We start from the raw sequence: 14552 nt of genomic DNA on the forward strand, positions 1-14552 counted from the left end.
TTCAATCTCTGATCCCACAGGTCCTGTGCTAGAACCACTTCTCTCCATGTCCCCTCAGGGGCCTGGCCAGCCTGGGAGTGTCAGAGCCAAGGTTGGGTTGCAGCCTTGTTCTTTCCTGGCTCCACAGTGAATACTTACCTTGGAGATTGTTATTACCACTCTGTGCTTGGCTGCATTATCCTGAAGCCTTGTGCCATTAGCAGGCTGGCTTTCCACACTTCAGAAACTGACTCATGTACTTCCCCCCAGGGCTCGCAGAAGAATGGTCTAATTTCCAAAGCTGGCCAGCACTTCAGGCCAGAATTGGCACCAGCCGCCGTCCAAGGCCTGGTGAGAAGGGCTTGTTTGCCTGAGAGGATTAAACACAGCGCAGTCGGCTAAGCTTCCACGGAGCCGGCTAAAGGACTTCAGCCCTAATCTCTTACTACTGAGGGTCTTGTCAGCAACGACCAGCCATGACAGCCTTTCTCTATGGCTGATGTTGCTCGTCGACGCCACTCCAAGGATGTCACAGCCCGTCTCTTTGCTGTCGCCTTTACCTCCCCTCTACAAACTCCATTTTTATTCTTCTGAAGAATGGCCCATCTCCCTCCCTCTCCTCACCCTGTTTCTTTCACCCACCAGGCTGCCCGTCTCACTGAACAGGAAGAGGAACGGTAGTCACAGGCTCACATCCTCCTTTCCGAAGAACTTACCTAAACAGAACATTCACTTTTTTTAAAAATTAATTTATTTTACTTATTTATTTTTGGCTGGGTTGGGTCTTTGTTGCTGTGCATGGGCTTTCTCTAGTTGCGGTGAGTGGAGGTTACTCTTCGTTGCGGTGCGCCAGCTTCTCATTGCGGTGGCTTCTCTTGTTGCAGAGCATGGGCTCTAGGCGGGCAGGCTCAGTAGTTGTGGCACGTGGGCTCAGTAGCTGTGGCTCACAGGCTCAGTAGTTGTGGCGTACGGGCTTACTTGCTCCGCGGCATGTGGGATCTTCCCGGACCAGGGCTCGAACCCGTGTCCCCTGCATTGGCAGGCAGATTCTTAACCACTGCACTGCCAGGGAAGCCTAGAACATTCACTTTTTTCAAAAGAAAACTTCTTTTTTTAAAAATTGTGAATAATATTTTATTTAGTCAGTTTTGTTTACAACTGAAACTCTAGGAATTCAAAATTATCCTCCTTGCCTGTGAGTTTCTTATAGACACCAGAAAATGTTTCAACCTCGTGTTCCACATTGTTCTGCTGTGCTTTATCCAAATGAACCTTTATGAGTCGGCTGCCATCCACTCTCTTGCCCACAATCTCACTAGGGAAAGCCAAGTCCTCCAGGATGGTGTCGTGCACGGCAGTCAGAATGCGGCTCCTGGGATGCTTTTGCTTATTTTTTGTATGGCTTTTTCGAGTTGGCTTAGGCAGAATTCTCCTCTGAGCAATAAAGACAACGTGCTTCCTGCTGAACTTCTTCTCCAACTCACGCACTAGCTGGACCTGGAGTTCCTGGAAAGATTTCAGTTGCGGAACGGGAACAAAGATTATGATAGCTCTCCGACCACCACCAACTGCAATTTCCTTGGCGGCCGTGATGTTCAGCTTCCGCAGCTGGGCCTTGAGGTCCGGGTTCATCTCCAGCTGCAGGAGGGCCTGGGAGATGCCCAACTCATACTCGTCCAGCTTCTTGCTGTTGGGCTTCATGATCTTCACGCTGGAACTGAACGTGGCCTTGCTGACATCAGCAACCCTAAGCGCCCATGCAACCACGTTCAAGCATAGCAAAATCAAAAGAAACTTCTGACTGGAGAAAGCAGGGTGAAAGTCTGCGTTCGTGAGCAACCTCGACCCACAGGCCACCTCTCGATTCTGATTTAATGTTCTTTCCTCTGTTGGTTCTAACACCGACCCTGGAGTCAAAGGTCATGATCAAAAGTCAGTTTTCCCACAGTGCCCTTCTGCAGCATTGAAATATTTAAATTCTTTTCTTTTCTAATAGAGCTATATTTTCCTCTCTGGTCAAGGAGCTATTAGAAAGTGTGTCAGTTGCAAAAAAGAAAATGCTAACTAATGTATCAATATTTTATTTAAGATTTTTGCATGACATTTATTAGCAAAACTGGCCTTCTGTTTGTGAGTTCTGTGTGTGCATGATATACCATCAGTGTCAAATTTTGGCATCAGCGTTATGCTGGCTGTATAAGACGATGTTGGAAGCATTTATTTTCCTTACTCTAGAAAGGTTCTTAAAGTGTTAGAGTGACCTATTTCTTAAAGATTTAAAATAATTCATTTGTGAAATTATCTGGGTCTGCCATCTAGACAACTTCCCAACATCATATATGGTAATTCCTTAGGTTTTCCCATGTGTTTGCTTAGAATTGAGCATAAAGTTTTTTCAAAATTTCAGGGCTTCCCTGGTGGCGCAGTGGTTGAGAGTCCACCTGCCGATGCAGGGGACACGGGTTCATGCCCCAGTCTGGGAAGATCCCACATGCCGTGGAGCGGCGGGGCCCGTGAGCCATGGCCACTGAGCCTGCGCGTCTGGAGCCTGTGCTCCGCAACGGGAGAGGCCACAGCAGTGAGAGGCCTGCGTACCGCAAAAATAAAAAAAAATTCATCCATCTTTGTGTTATTTCCCCATTCTCCTTTCTAATTTTATGGACTTGTATTTTGTCCCTCAGTTTTGGGAGGGGTGGGATATTAATGGTTTATCTCTTTCATTTAAAACCATTAGACTTTGGATTCATTTTTTTTTCTGCCAAAAATCTATTTTTTAAAATTTATTCATTTCAACTCTCAACATAATGTCTTCCTTTTGTTTTCTGTAATTAGCTTGGGTTCTTTTTCAGACTTCTTGAGTTGAATAATCAATGCATTATTTGGATTATTTTTTATTTATTAATGTTAAGTGCTTAAACCTAACAATTTTCCCCTGAGCATTGCTTTAATCATATTCTTAGGTTATGAAGCACAGCTTTTAAATTTATTCATAATTATTATTATCTAGGTTTTCCGCTTAAATGGGCTGGGCTCTCTGCTCTGAATATCTACCTACTTTAAGTTTGGGGCTTGCCTCTCTTTTGCAGTGAGAAAGGCTGGTGGAGCGGGGGGTCTTAGAACACACAGAGGGCTGGTTCTAGGGTTCCATCCTATGCCATCCACACATCCCCCGCCATTCTGAAACGACAAACTTTAGAATCCCACCACAGAAACGGCCCTTCTTTCTCCTGTGTCCTCTCCAGGAATTTAAACTTAATTGTTCCAAGTATAGCACCCCAGGTTGGGTTTTACAGAATTCTTTCACTTACTTTCAGAGATGTTAGCATCCTGCTTTGGATCTAAAGAGGGGATGCTTCATTATCCATTCAGTCAACGTTTGTCGCGTGTCAGGCTCTGGGCTGTTGCCGGCACCCTTGCTCCTGCTACTCTAGTTCAATTAGTGCCAAATATTCTTCAGAATGGTTTGGGGATTATAGATATTATTTTCTGTATGTTCCAGGAAGAGAAAGGGACAGATAGCATTTTATTCCACCATCTTTTGTCAAATATGTCAGCAGTTAATTTGTTGACCAATACTAGCAACGTTTTTTAGAACTATGGGACTCACAGTCAACTTAAGCTTAATTTCCAAGTGACCCACCTTCAGGAATAGAAAAAGAATTCTCTTGACTTAAGCATTTCCCAAGCACTAACTGATCTTTCGTCTCCTAAATAACATTCACCTTTATGCCTTTTACCTTCCATCAAGCAGCAGAGTTTATTGGCCTGATTTATCCTGCTGAAAACACGAGGCGGGGCTGGTAACAACGTGAGAGGGCTGAGTCCTGCCCTTGTCCAAGGAGAAAGCCCAAACTCCCAGCTCTTTGCAGACCTAACTTTGAATTTGAAAATGTGCTTAGCTTCTCTTGTTACTGCCCGAGGCTGTCTGCTGGGGTAGGGGAGAGCCTGGCAACAACAGCTAATGAGGAAGGTCAGAAGGCGTGTCAATAAGCCCACTGGCAGAACTTTTTCTTTTCTTCAACCTGCACAAATTGGTCCACAGTGATACCCAGTAAGAGGGACCCTCAGTCCTCGGGTCACACAGTTCCTGTGGCTCCCCTGGACAAGACCAACCCCAAAGAAGGAGATTCAAAACCTAATCATTAAAAAAATGGTATTTTAGTATTTAGGGAACAAATTAATAAGTCATACACACTTAAAAATTCATGAATTATTTCCTCTAGGGTAATAGCAATGCCCTTTCTTGATCCCTGAGTGAAAGGTGGTTATGGAAGTCTGACCAACAGTAAGGATGCAAAACAAATGCATTAAGATGTGGAAGAAGTTTATAAATATTACCCCACTACCTATTTAATAAAATGCTTTCTTTTTAAGAAATAAAATATGTTTTTCATAAAAAAGAAGCTAATCATAAATCACACTGGAGGTTTTACATACAACCAGAAAATTGTCAGACGGAGTAGAGTGTCTCTCAGGCAGACTTTTGTTCTGTGTTCCTGGTCTCCCTCAGCCTGTGCTGGATGCCCTGAGCTTCCAGAGAGAGCTTGGAGACCAAGTCCAGCTCCGCTCTTGGAGAAACCAAAGGCAGTGCCAGGTGAGTGTGTAGGCACTTTTCAGCCACCTGCCTTGTGTTACAATGCTTCAAAATGGCTTCAAGCCAGAAACCCACTCCATACACTGGCTCAGGCTTTTAAAATTAGAAAGAAAAAAAATCCTCCTGCAGTAAGAGTTGGCAGGCTCTCCTTGAGGGGACGTGGCAGATGCCCTGTCTCCATACAGTTTTGGGGGATGTCGTATCTTTGAATTTAGCCTCTCTTCCTAGCCCTTTCTGAAAGAGGAGAGTGTCACCAAGTTATCTTCCAAGACAGATGACTCTTCTACTTATTTTTTCAAAGGAGTGGGTGGGAGATGGAGAAGCAGTGACCAGAGAGATGGTGGTGGGAATCCATGGTCTCTGAGGCACTCTGTGATTGTGTGGGGGGCGGAGCTGAAGCACAGGACAGGCGTGCCTGGATAAGGACTGGACACAAAAGGCTGGGCGATCTAGAGCTGGCTTCTAGAAGATGCTTTCCTCTGGACCCAGCTCTCATAAGAGGCAAGATTCACTGAGCTGGTCAGGAAAGTAGCAGAATAGAGGTGATGGCAGCATTGAATGTTTCGCACCACAGGCCAGCCTAACCCTTCTGGGGAGCCGACAGAGGCTCTGGGCTAAGAATGACCTCTCCTTCTAGAACTATCTTTGGAACCCTAAAGCTGACTTTCATCCTGAGGGTGTCTGTCAAACTCCAGTGGTCGGGCCACATGAGGAAAAAGCCTCCAGGAATCCCCTGGTGGTCCAGTGGTTAGAACTCAGAGCCTCCACTTCAGGGGGCACGGATTTGATCCCTGGTCTGGAAACTAAGATCCTACAAGCCGCTCGGCGGCACAGCCAAAAAAAAAAAAAAACAGAAAAAGGCTTGGGACCTCACAAAGCACAGGATCCGGTAGAAGATCTTCACACAGTGAAGAGACTCCAATAGGTTATATTTTCGGTGTGGACATGAATTGGATATATGCTGTCCCTCCCCACTACCACCCAGACATCAAGGCAAACTGCCTTTCTCCAACCTTAGTACTTGGGTAAAGGAACAAACTCTCTGCCTTGGTTATTCATAAACACAAGGCTATTGTATAATTTTCCAACTTCAATCCACACTATCTGGGTAGTCCCAAAAAACTGAAGTACAGAATTCGTATAGAGTGCTGCTGGGTTGGAAGTAGTCCTAGGCTCATGGAAAAGCAAGTCCTCTCAGATTTGCCTCAAAGAATTGCCATAGATAAAACTTTCGAAAAATATGAGCTCATCAGCACAGATCACAAACTTCACAAAGACAGCAGGTCCATAAGCGTGATTCAGCTGAAAAAACAGACAAGGACGCAGCTTTCCAAAAGCTTCAGAGGGCTTCCCTGGCGGCGCAGTGGTTGGGGGTCCGCCTGACGATGCAGGGGACGCGGGTTCGTGCCCCGGTCCGGGAGGATCCCACATGCCGCGGAGCGGCTGGGCCCATGAGCCATGGCCGCTGAGCCTGCGCGTCCGGAGCCTGTACTCCGCAACGGGAGAGGCCACAGCAGTCAGAGGCCCGCGTACCGCAAAAAAAAAAAAAAAAAAAAATAATAATAATGCATTGTCAAATATAAAGATCAAGTAACGAAGTGTGAACATGATTCTAATTACTTTAAAAAAGATATAACATATTTATATCATATATGCACAGGTAAAGGATAAGGAGGAAATACACTAAAATATATGCAACAGAAACTCAGGATAGCAGGGTTGCAAGCATTTTTAGTCTTCTTTATACCTTTCTATATTCCTATAATGAATGTGGATTATTTTTATAGTCAGAAAAGAATGACAAAAAGAAAAGCAAGCGATACTTATAGAACTGATCATTTAACATGAAAAAGTATGTTAGAAGTGGGGACCAGTCTGCTCATGTTGTCTTACATAAGCATTATTGGGTTTCCCACTACTGTCACAGCCTCACGGTCATGAACAACAAAAAGGAGATAAGGAATGTGCCCCTGACAAACTTGCCTCCTTTGCCAGGTGGCTCAGAGCTGGCCTATGCCTGGTTCTGTGATCTCCTGTAGCTCCCTGCTGTGCGACGCGCAAGCTCATCCTCCTTTTCCTCTGAGACATGATGACACGATGTGGGGATAGAGGATTCAAAAGTCTATAATAAGCACTCAGTATTGGGTTCTTAAAAGAGTAACCCAAAATGCTCTGGGAACCTGAATGTTTCACAAGGCACATATGCAATTTCTTATGAAAGTTCCCTATTACCATGTTTCTTTTTGAGCTAAATTTGTTCTTTCTCTAGCTGGGCTTTCTACCAGAGAGAGAGAGAGAGAGAGAGAGAGCGGAAATGGCTTTTTCCATAAAGTCCCATGAGGATGCTCTGATGACATTGGAAAAGCTTTTCCTCACTCATCTACTCACTGTTGACTTGTAAGATTATGTCTCCTCATCTCCAGAAGAGAGAATAATGCTGACTTCCTCTGAAGTCCTGAGATGAGAAATGATGTGTTGCTAGAAACGGTAATATCATGGAAATGTGGAATCCTCCATCAGTGTGGCTCTGAGTCCCTCCATCTATCCATCCATCCATCCATCCACCTATTCACCTGTCCATCCATCCACCTATCCATCCAATTTGTATAGAAACAATTATGCATCATGCATAGTACCAGCTGCTGCAGGGAAGGGAATAAGGTATAATCCTTGCCCTTGAGAACCTCATGAGCAAACAAAAAGAGGCGTGTGCCGAGCTCACTGTAGTGCAGGCTACACTAAGTGCGAGGGTTCGCCATTTGCGAAATGCCAGGGAGGAGATAAGAGCGCAACTCATTTCGCCTGCCTTAAGAGTGACTGATCCTCGCACTGGGGATAAAACATGTAAGCCTAAGAAACAGTTACCTAACAAATCCCAGTGATATTCCCATGAGTGACCTTGGACTCAGAGTTCAAGGAGAACAAGCTAAGGAAAGTGCCCTGCCTGTCCCAGAGATGTGCTGTCGCCACGCCCTCAGAAGCAACAAAAGTGTATTTCTGTGAAAATGTGCATCTCCTCTGCGAGTGGGCAAGTCTGCTGGCACATTTTTTTTTTTTTTTGCGGTGCGCGGGCCTCTCACTGTCGCGGCCTCTCCCGTTGCGGAGCACAGGCTCCGGACGCGCAGGCTCAGCGGCCATGGCTCACGGGCCCAGCCGCTCCGCGGCATGTGGGATCTTCCCGGACCGGGGCACGAACCCGTGTCCCCTGCATCGGCAGGCGGACTCTCAACCACTGTGCCACCAGGGAAGCCCTGGCACATGTTTTTACAAGTTGTTTTCATCAGCTTCTCACCTGCTCAACTGAAATTCCCAGGCCTCACGAGACCCGTTGCTTAACCAGGGTAGAGCTTAGTTCCATGTAGGACTGACAGGGCTGGCATTTAAAGCAATCACAACAGCAGGTGGATGCCCTAAATGTCCCAGGAGCCCATTTTCCAGACCAGCACCGTCCAACGGAACTTTCTACGCTGACAGGAATGCACTGTCAGATACTGTAGCCTCTCGCCCATATGGTGAGTGAGTTCTTAAAATGTGGCCAGTGAGACTGCAGAATGGAATTTTTCATTTTATCCTATTTTAATTTTAGTAAATTTGATTCAAATACCTTAATTTTAATTCATTCAAATTTAAATCATGGCTACTATACTGAATAGCAGAGTTCTAGATCATGGTGCTGAAGGACATAGTGAGGTAAAGACTTTTCCTCGAGCGAACAGGCGCACTGGGAATTCACAGAATCACTCAGCTCCCAAACCGGACCGCGGCTCTCAACAGCCAGACGGGCCCACGCCACGGAGTCCAACTTCTCATCTCTCTCCGCCCCCAGAACCAACTGCAATCTAAAGGACTCACGGGACCGCTTAACCCAAATCCCATTAGCCTGAATCTTAACCCCCTGCTCCTTGTCTTTGCCAATTCAAGACGTTTCATCAGAGTGAATGGAAAGATCAGGACACTTTCAACGGCACGTCAATAGATCCTGGGATGGGGCCCAAGAGTATGAATTATGAAAAGCATGTCTAGGTAATTCTTCTGTGCTGCCAGATTTAGAAGCCTTGTTGCTTCATACCAGCAACAGAAACACAGTAGAGAATTTATCATAATGGGAGCATTTCCTCACACAAGTATTTATTGAGCAGAGGATATGAGCTAGGCTTTAGTGTAAGTTAGGGAAATAGCGGTGAACGAGACAGACAAGAGGGCTGTTACATACTCTTGCGTGGGGAGACAAAAGTAAGTGTAAACAAATAAAAAGACAATTTCAAGAAGAGAGTGTTCATCAACATGCAGGAAAAGAGTGTAATGAGATAGAGAATGATGAGGTTTGGGAGCTGCTTTAAACCGAGGTGGGGGACATCCTCTCTTAGGAGGCGACAATAAAGCTGAGACTTGAACCATGCAGTTAATTATGCCACGGTCTGGGGGGAAAGCATTCCAGGCAGAAGGAACAGCAAGTGCAAAGACCCTGACACAGGCACAAGTCAGGGCTGCCTGAGGTCTAGAATGAAGGCCAGTGTGATGAACCTAGAGAGCAAGCCGAGAATGGAGGCAAGGAAGATGGGGTCAGATCATGTAGACAGGGGTCAGATTACATATATGGCACGTGGCTTAAATTTTATTCTGTAATATGATTAGACACCATTAGCAAGATTTAAGCAAGAGAGCAATATGCAGATTTACACTCTTAAGAAGTTATTTTGCCCGTTAGGTAGAGAATGCAGTACAGTAGGGGAAGTGTGGACACCCAGAGAGAGGAGTTCTTGCTGCCGTCTAGGAGGAGATAATGATTTGGATGTGGTGAGACGTAATTAGATTGTGGGATATATTCTGAAGTTAGAGCAAATAGGACTATGGCACTCAACGTGGGATATAACTGAAAAAAAGGAGTCAAAGATAAACGATTCTTAGCTTTTGGATCTGAGAACTGGGTAGATGAAGGAGTCCTTGCCTCACAACAGAATCTTGGGGGAGATCCCTCCAAAGAGGGATGCGAAGACATTTGACTTGAGGTGTCTATTAGACATCCAAGCAGAGATGTCATAGAGGCAGCTTCCTTAGGGGAAAGACGAGGACTCTGGAAAGATAGAGTTGAAAGTCATGAATATATAGATGGTATGAGACTAAAAGAGATTACCTGGAGAAAGAGTGGAGAGGAGAGGAACAAAGGGAAGAGAAGAGAAAATTCTGAAGGTTCAACGCCAGGGGAATCTAACATTAAGATGTCAGGCAGAAGAGAATGGAAAAAAGCAACAGTATGGTAGGTAGGATGAAAACCTAGAAAACATGGTATCCTGGGACCCTGGAGAAGAAAAAGTTTTAAGAAGGAGGGAGGGGGTCAACCATGACAATAGCTGGTGGGAAGTTTTGTAAGAAGGAGCAGAGAACTGGCCTCTGGATTAAGTAAGTGGAGGTCAGCGGTTCCCCTCTGAGAGAGCTGGGAATGAAGAAGCTGGCTGGGAGAGAATGGAGGGTGAGAAAATTAGAGACAGTGATAACCCATAACGTTTGAGGAGTTTTACTCTAAGGAGAAGCAGAGAGATGGGCCGTGGTTGGGCCGGAATATAGGTCAACGGAACGTTCGTTTGTTTTTGTTTTTAAGATGACCTATGTCAAGTCAGATGTACATGTCCACGAGGATAATCGTAGAGTACGAAAGCTTTTGAAGATGCAGAATGATGAGCCAGTCTCACTGCCCTCCGAGAAATCAGTCTGTGGTCATCTGGAGAACCCAGAGACCATTGCGTGTCTGAGTCATACGATGAGAACTACGCCTGTGGACACTCTTGAGTTTCCGTGTATGAAAATAAAGGCTAATTTTAATTGGATTGGACAGTGGGAATGTGGCCACTAACAGCTTGACATCTTGGTCTTTTAACAACTCTGGGTGGTGATTCCATCAGTTGGCATGCATCTTACCACCCAGTGAGGCGTACCCCTTATGATACGGCCCCTGGAGGAGCTGGAGGCACTGGTTGACTCACCAAGCCACGTGCTCCCTTGAGTGTGCACCACACATACGGCAGTCCCCTTGGACTTCCATCCGCTACTGCAACCGAGGGCCAATCCCCACCCCCACCCCCCAGATAGCGTGGACAGGGCTGGGCTTTAGAATCATTGCCCTACTCACCTGGTGTCCGCTTCCTTCACCCATGGTTGTCCTTTTCGCCCTTAACAAGTCTTCGCTTTCGGGCAGTAGACACTCAAGATGTCACAGGAACTTGGTATAGGAGAGCTGGTTCGTCAGTCTCTTCCTTTCTTGTGACTTGCTCAGCTGTAAGAAGTCAAGAGGAGATGTATGGGTGGAGATGGAACCAGGCACACTCCACCCATCGATATGGATACATTGCTACAGAGCCAGGTGTCTAAGAAGGTTTTTTTTTTTTTAAAGGGATAGACTATTCCTGCTCTCCTCTCAAACCCCAAAGCACAGGCTTTTTTAATAAGGACCACCAAATACCTGGCAATGCCCATGATGGAGCAAACTGCTACCCTCCAGGCTGAGGACAGAGTGGCAGTAGGCAACAGACCCAGATCCAGCTATGGAATCCAGTTCTGCAGGAAGCAGTACATGTTACTATCTGCCTTGAGAGCTGAGGTCTGCTTTATAAATGGCATCATGGCTGCATTCCCAGCCCACCCTGGGAACAACTGCCTAGGCCTTGCCATCGAAACACCAGTAATCCAAGCGGGTGAGTGCACACTCCCATGCTGGGATGCCCAGGCTGAGAAGGGATGCTTCAATGCCACTCTAGAATAGCTTACAGGGCCACAATGCTCAGTGCCATCTGTGATTAAAATGGAGTTTGCTTACTCAAAACAGAGAGCTTTGGTGATTGCTGTTACCCTAGGAAGCCATTTGGGCAAATACTAAAAAGCACAGCTGTGTGGTGCCCTGCAGTGTAACTGCCTTCTCTTTGGTTTCACATGAGCTTGTGTTTGAATGAGAGCGCTCCGGTGGCCACTGGGGGACAATAGAAAGAAAGATCAGATATCACCATGTAAGCATTAAATAACTTGCGACGCCCGGAAATGACACTCAAGCAAGATGTCAAAGGAAGAGCCCTGTGCTGGCAGGTTCTGGGCTGAAATCTTGCTGGGCTTTTGTTTTTCCTATTTTTGAGGGACCTGAGGATGAACATTACTATAGAATTGTAGAGCAGTTGACGTAATAATTTATAATCAACACCGACTGAAATAGTGATTTGCCCATGGTGTGTGACTAATGATAGAATATTAATGTGATGCCCGTCACACTAATAGTTACGAGAGAGAAAGAGCCTGACAAGGACAGGACATTTAAATCAGAAGGAACCACACAGAAGCAGGAGGCTCTGGAAGGGTGCATCTGGCCTCCCTATGTTCTCACCAACATGGATTCTCACGTACCCCTCCAGTGAGAATTTAGCCCCCGGAGTGCAAAACCTCATCCTCTTGGTTGACCAGGACACCTAGGAAAGGCTCAGCAAAGTGAAGTAGGTGGAGTGACATCCTGCTTCCAGGGCAGAAATCTCAGAGGGTGTGTAAAGCGTTCTCAGGGCAGGAAGAAAGGTTGTATGTGCCTGGGGGCTTGCTCAGCTAATGCAGTCAGCTACCCTGGAACTTCTGAATGACCCTGCTTAAGCAGCCCTTGCGTGTCCCTGGGGGCACCAGATGTGGAAGAAATCTTGGAGCTGGTTGAAGCAGCTGCCCTGTGCTCCGTCTTCCCTTTCTCTCCTGTGACTCAGGCCCGCATGAGTACCCCTACCTTCCTGAGGCAGAAAGGCCCTTCGAACAGCAGTCTTAAACAATAGAAATTTATTCTCTCACAGTGCCGGAGGCCAGCAATCTGGAATTAAGGTGTCAGCAGGGCCATTTTTCCTCCAAAAGCCCAAGGGGAGGAGCCTTCCTTGCCTCTGAGCACTTCAGCTTCTGGTGGCTCCTGGCTTTCCTTGGCTTGTGGCTGATCTCTGCCTCCGTCTTCCCATGGCTGTACTTGCTCTGCATCTGTGTCCAAACCTCCCTCTCCTTTCTCTTATAAAGACACCAGTCATTGGATGTAGGGCCTTCCCTTAAATCGAGGATGATCTCATCTCAAGATCCTTAACTAATTACATCTGCAAAGACCTTATTTGCACATCAGGTCACATTCTGAGGTTCCAGATGGACATGAATTTGGGAGGGGACACTATTCAACTCACCACATCAGGGAACATATAAGTTAGTAACAGGGATGAGACAAATAGCTGTCAATTAGAATACAAGGTAGAGTATGAGCTCTGGAGGACGCTGGTGATGAGTGATGGCTATGCAAAGGAGGGAATATTCCCATTCAGCAGATCTGGAGGAAACAGTGGATAAAGTCATTGGAAAGATAAGCCTCGAAGGATGATTTTGTAAGCTGGGGCATTTCTGGAAGAGGAAAAGCCCGTGTACAAAAACAGACAAGAGAAGGAGAGGCTGTGCAGTGAACATGGGATTCTGCTTACTGTTCTATTTTGAAGAATAATCATTGGCCACTTTATACGTGACCCTGCACCTTGATTACAAGCACCCAGTACAGCGCTTTGCACATTTCAGAGAGCTGGTTGATATTTGGTGACTGATAACATGGGAAAGTTTAACTCTGCTTCTCCCACTCATTCTCAAATTGCTAAGCTAACCTTTGTGGTCATACACATTATCCTTCACCAACAGGCACTAAATAATACAATCAATGTAACGATTAATTACTTAATTCAAATAAACAGCTAATTAAAGTCAAGTCTACAAGGGTAACATGGTCCTAATTACTAAGCTGGCTAATTGTTTCCCATATTCCTGGAACAAATTCCTACTTCATTGTCTTTCTTTCATGCAACAAATTGATGGTTTACAATGTGCAGGGCACTGACTAGGGAAATCAGTAATGAGGAGCACGGAACGGCCCCTGCTCTGTGCTGTTCACAGGACACGTCACCCAAATGCCTACACGCCACCTGCCGGTGACCACAACGTGAAGTCACATTTCCTTTCATACCCAAGTTACGATGACTCTGGGTTCCTACCTGCCAACTTACCAAGGGTCTCCTTCAACAAGTATTCCCGAACAGTCATGAGGTTGCCCACCTTGGTTTGTGAATTGGTCCTTCCTGTCCTTTGCTAACTGTTCACTCAGGGGGACAGAAACTCAGGCCAGCGGTCTCAGCCTGACTCCTAACTGCTGCTTCCAGACCACCCTGCCTGAGTGAGGAGGGGCCCGGGGCCACTGCCAGCCCCGCCGGGGTCGTCCTAGCTTTCTGTGGGGATTGCCCTCTGCTCCCAGGGCCCCGCTCTCCCGGGCAGGGTCCCGCCTCTGTTTAGCATCTGAGGTGCCACAGGATTAAGGTTCTGCCTGGTTATCTGGTTGTTTGAGCTCCATCTCCTTCACCTGTCCTCAGCCTCCTGTGGATGCGAACATTGTTTCTCAACCCTCACTTCCAGGTGCTACCCACAAGATGGTCCTAGGTTGATCAATAGAGCAGAATCTCAGAGAATCACAGAATGCTTCACCTTCACAGAATGCAAGGGATTTCATTAGCCACTTGCTCCAACTTCCTCATTTTACAGAGATTAAACAATTTTTTTCCAAAACCATACACATAACTATTTAATTTTATGGATGCCATTATCAATCGTATTAGTATCCTAAGGCTGCTGTGACAGAGTGCCACAAACCAAGCAGCTTAAACAACAGAAACATATTGTCTCACAGTTCTAGAGACTAGAAGCCTGAGGTCAAGGTGGGGGCAGGTTTGTGTCCTGCTGAGGGCTGCGAGGGAGCATCTGCTCATGCCTCCACCCCAGCTTCTGGTGTTTGCCTGGCATCCTTGGCATTCCTTGGCTTGTAGAAGCATCATCCCAGTCTCCACCTTCATCTTCACATGGCATTCACCCTGTGTGCATGTCTGTCTCCAAATTTCCCCCTTTTTAAGGATACCAGTCATATTAGATTAGGGGTCCACCCTCCTCCACTAGGATCCCA

General features: G+C 46.3%; 1 pseudogene; it reads right to left on the bottom strand.

The window, feature by feature from the left end:
• Window positions 1-1131: 1131 nt before the first annotated feature.
• Window positions 1132-10724, bottom strand: LOC114897682 (annotated as a pseudogene).
• Window positions 10725-14552: the final 3828 nt, after the last annotated feature.

Source organism: Monodon monoceros, unplaced genomic scaffold, assembly GCF_005190385.1.
Source record: "Monodon monoceros isolate NGI ecotype Baffin Bay Population unplaced genomic scaffold, NGI_Narwhal_1 Super_Scaffold_17, whole genome shotgun sequence".
Lineage (NCBI taxonomy): Eukaryota > Metazoa > Chordata > Mammalia > Artiodactyla > Monodontidae > Monodon > Monodon monoceros.